The sequence below is a fragment of the Echinops telfairi genome, unplaced genomic scaffold, assembly GCF_000313985.2.
Source record: "Echinops telfairi isolate 266 unplaced genomic scaffold, ASM31398v2 ScPeMD7_7469;HRSCAF=8507_1, whole genome shotgun sequence".
In the NCBI taxonomy this organism is placed as follows: Eukaryota; Metazoa; Chordata; class Mammalia; order Afrosoricida; family Tenrecidae; genus Echinops; species Echinops telfairi.
This window is the reverse complement of record NW_022111373.1, coordinates 106,905,886-106,910,515: the sequence shown is the minus strand read 5'-3', so window position 1 is coordinate 106,910,515 and position 4,630 is coordinate 106,905,886. Positions and strand designations below refer to the sequence as shown.

The 4,630-nt window shown below is 44.4% G+C and overlaps 1 protein-coding gene across 1 annotated transcript in view; it reads right to left on the bottom strand.

The window, feature by feature from the left end:
- Positions 1-118, bottom strand: part of PAIP1 (poly(A) binding protein interacting protein 1) — a 41,610-nt gene extending 41,492 nt beyond the window's left edge. Inside the window, exon 1 of the mRNA XM_004703629.2 lies at positions 20-118. The gene's annotated coding sequence lies outside the window, so the exon portion shown is untranslated. The remainder of the gene's footprint in view (positions 1-19) is intronic.
- Between the last annotated feature and the right edge of the window lie 4,512 nt (positions 119-4,630).

Genomic DNA, 4,630 nt, shown 5'->3' with positions numbered 1-4,630 from the left:
GGGGGATGGCGACGCTTACCCAGCTAGGCCCGATCTACTCGATGGTTTTGTGGAGACAGTGAGAAACTGACAGTTGATCCCAAGAAAATAAAAAATACGGGGGGTGGGGAGGTGGGCCCGGCGCCGGGGTTCGGGGACGCGCACCTCAGTGGGCGCGCAGGTGTATTCAGTGACCCGGAGCCGGCCGAGACCCCAGGACCGGTAGGGAAATGGAGCTCCGGAAGAAGATCTGTCACCTGCTTTGTTAGCGGTGGGGGAGGGGACACAGTCACATCCAAAATACTCCCCCTCCCCGTTTTCAGTTCGTGCTAAGTGTTGATCACCGGAGGTCCCACCTACTAAGACCAAACTTCCCTTTTCTCTTCCTCACCGAAACTTTTAATAAAATACCTCCGAATGACATTCTTTTTCGTCTTCAGCCAATGCTGCCCACAAAGTGTATAATGCAAACCCCAAATACAAATGACTTGTGTAATTTTACATTTGTAGATGCCACATGAAACAAGGAAAAGGAACATGAAATGTAAAAAATGTGTTACTGTGAATTGGGAGAAGATTTGCAGTGCAGATCAGTGGTGCATTCAACGTTTGTACACATTTTATTTCATTCATTGGAATCCCTCTGCATTCATCCCACCTCCTTCCTGTGCTTCCTTTCCACCTGTCTCCAAATCCTTCTGAACTTCGTCCTTGGGCATTTGGCCCTTAAATCTCAAATAAGTGGTTAGTCTAAGGTATGCCTATCTCGTGTGTCATTGTTCTTCTTATAAAACTGTCTATTGTCTGGCTGAAAACTGAGTCATGGGGGTCAGTTCATTTCTAGACCTGAAGGATGGCTAGGGGCATACTCAGGAGAGTCCCACCTGTGTCTGATACAACCAATAAACCTGGTCTCATGATTTTGAGTTTAATTCCCCGGTGACATTAATTTGAATACATTTTATGCCAATACATAAAAATATTTTAACACGTAACATGAATGAGATGTTCTTACTAAGTGAAATCATTTGTGCATTTTGCTCTCCATACATAGCAATTCGGACTAGCCTCCAAGTGCTCAGGAAATATGTGACTAATGGCTACTTCATTGGACAGCAGTTCTCGACATTTATGTGTAAGATTTTTATCAGGGCCCTTGGGGCTAAAGCCAAGTGTAGGGTTGATATAAGTAATGAAAGGAAGCATTAGGGGGGTATCTGTTAGGTACCCGAAGTCATTGTCACCCGGGCAAGCTAGCAAGTTTCTCCTGAGTAGCAGTCACAACAGACACACACACATACACACATGTCATCAAGGCAGTACAACAATGTGGGGGTAGCCAGCCCCCCACAACTAATCACAGGCTTGGTAGGTGCAATTGTACAGTTGTGATATATAAAGATTATAGTAAAGTCATAGAGAAAAGGGAGAGGTGAGAGAGTAAAATAAAGAAGTCAGACACATTTCATGGTAGCATGCTCATCTCAGCTCCTTTTGGTGGTACACATGGAGGTGGGAGACGAGAGGGCAGGAGAGAGCTTGTAAGGTTTTATTCCTAACCTATGGGTATATATCTATATCTATATCTATATTGATTACAGATAACAATCGATGTGATAGGAAGGGGTTGTAACATAGGCAAAACAAGCAATAGGAGGGGGATGACCTAGGGGTGTACACACAATAGTAAAGGGAGGGAATAGGGGTACATAAGTGGGAAAATGTACACTCAATATATTAGCCTAACCTTAGTCATCCTTCAGTGGTCCCCGGCTTGCCTTCGGGCTCTCCTTCAAGGGAACTCTGTCAGAAGGGAGTGGGCCCTACTTAGGGTGAGTCAGATTAAACAGTCTGGTTGCTCTAGATGGCTGATACCCTTAAGGAGAATAACCTCTGACCTACTTTCGTTGACCTCCGAGTGTACAATCATTTACCACTTGTAGCAAGCAGCGTCTTGGGTTTGGCATATATTTGAGGGATACAACTTGGGAGATATCTTTCTGTATCCCACACAACAAGACAATAAGTGGAGCAAATATTTAATAAGCAAAGTAAGCTTCAATCACGAAACTGGCTCCTTCATGATTTGAGGAAGACATGGGTTTAGGGGTACCCCATTGGATTTAGAGGGGTCAGGTGGCAGGAAACCAGTGGCTCGCCTCAGTCCCTATCCTGCTTTCCCATTGGCCTTTATTCTTGCATCCTGATTGGTCCTTTTTCTGGTGCATTGATTGGCCTCGTAATCTGAGTCTGGTGCAGCCTAGGAATCAGGGTTGGGGGTTGGGATGAGTCATCTGGACCACTGGTAGAGTAATCTTGTGAGACAAGGGCAGAGGGTTGTAAGGAGGGGAATAAAAGGACATGGAATAACATTTTTCGATCTTTTCATTTTGAGAATGATTTCAATCAGGAGCCAAAAAGAGTCTTACTAGCCACCTACCTTCTAAACCAGTGGTTCTCAACCTTCCTAATGCTGTTCCTCATGTTGTGATGACCCCCCAACCATCAAATTATTTTCGTTGCTACTTCATAAACTGTAAATTTGCTACTGTTATGAATTGGGCGACCCCTGTGAAAGGGGTGTTTGACCCCCCCAAAGGTCACGACCCACAGGTTTAAATTAAACAAAAACTATTAAAAGACTTCATTTAAATAAATGAGAAAAATGACTTTAATAAGGATATCAGAAGCTAAACCCATCAAGAGCCAGAAGTGCTACCAAGAATAGTCATGGATAAAGCATTCCTGCTGCAGATGTTACCTCAAAATAACAAAGTCAGGCAAGGAAGGCAGCATGAAGCGTGGTTCCTAGGTGGTACAGAGTCAGCTGGGGCTTGAGATGAGTCTGGGTGCCCATCACTGATTATGTGATCTTGGGTAAGGGATTTAGCTTCTCTGAGCTGCGGTCTCCTTATCTGGTAGCACTGAGCATATATTACAAATGTAAGACTAACATGATTAGAATGTAAAAATTAGATGAAGTCAGTCTTAAAGCTCTTTAAAATTCTTAATGTTATGTGGCCACCGGTCACGTCTTGCCTGGGCTTCTGTGTTATATAGGAAAGACTCAAGCTGAATATGCAAAAAGAATGAGTGCGCATCCTAGTGCCATGAAAGGCTCTGATAGCAGAAGGGTGGTGCCTTCCCTGGAGATACACTGACCACGAATTGAACCAGACCTCCTGCATGGAAGGTTAGGATTCCACCACTGCATGGCTACTTACTGAATGCTTATTATGTGCCAGTCACTGTTCCAATAGCTTTATTTGTATTTCATTTCATCCTCACATTCTTTAAAGTAGACATTTGAATAATCCTATTTCATAGCAAAAGAACCAAGGTACCATGAAATTCAGGTCCATCTGGAGACTGATAGAGGACTGACTAATGGGCAGGAATTCACTCACTGAGTCGAACCAACTCAGTCTGTCAGAGTTCTGCCCTCGTGGGCTTCCGCGACGGTAACTCTTTACAGGAATAGAAAGCCTCATCTTTCTTCCATGGAGCATCTGGTGGTTTTGAACTTCATGGTTAGCCGCCAAAGGTGTAACCCACTATCCCATCGTGGCTTCTACCAGGGCTGTGTTGTTGTTAGATGCCATGGATTTGGTTCCGGCCCATAGCAACCTGATGCACAACAGAAAGAACAGAGCCCAGTCCTGAACCCTCCTCCCAACTGTTCCTATTCCTCATCCACTGTGTCAATCCATCTCCTCCATGGCCTTCCTCTTTCTCGCTGCCGTTCTGCTTTACCAAGCATGATGTGTCCTTCTCCAGGGCCTGGGTTCTCCTGACAACGTGAAGTACGTGAAACTTCACCTCCTCCTTGCCTCTAAGAAACATCCTCACTGTCCTTCTTCCAAGACTGATGTGTATGTTTTTTTTGGCAGTCCATGGTATTTGAAATATTCTTTGCTAGCACCATAATTCAAACACGTTGACTCTTCTCCGGTCTTCCTTATTCAATGTCCAACTTTCACATGCATGTGAAGCAACTGAAAATGTCATGACTTGGGTTCAGGCCCACTTTAGTCCTCAAAGGAACTGCTCTGTTTTTCAGCACTTTAAAGAGGGGTCTTGTGGAGCAGATTGACCCCATGCTCCTTGCAAAATGCCACACGCACACTGAAAAAGGAGCCCACTGCAGAGAACCATCGAAAGATCTCCTCTCCGACCTTTATGCCTTTCTAAGTCATGGTGCAAGGGGTATAGGAGAAGAAAGTACAGAGAGACTGGAAAATAGCTTGTAAAATAGGAAAAGGACCTACTGTGAACTCTGAGAGAGAGTTCCTTCTTTCAGCAGGCCACGTAAGGTTGCCTTACCTATTCTGGAGAGGAAGTCTATAAAGTTTCCCAGTTCCCCAATCTGGACTTCTCTCCGCTTTCACCACTCCAGAAGGCCTAGGCTTTTAAGAGAAAAACTAATCATAACAATGCCTTCATTAGTCTTTTTGCCTCCAACTTATCCTCCATTCAGGTGCCAGATGATCTTTCAACCAATCGTATCTGATCTTATCACTTCACTGCTAGAAATGGTTGGTATAGCTTTCCAAGTAAAATCAAACCCTACCTTCAGAATGAGAATTTTGCCTTCCTCTCTAGCTTCCTTCATCTGTGCTCCTCCCTCCTTGTAGCAGTACTTGCCAAATTA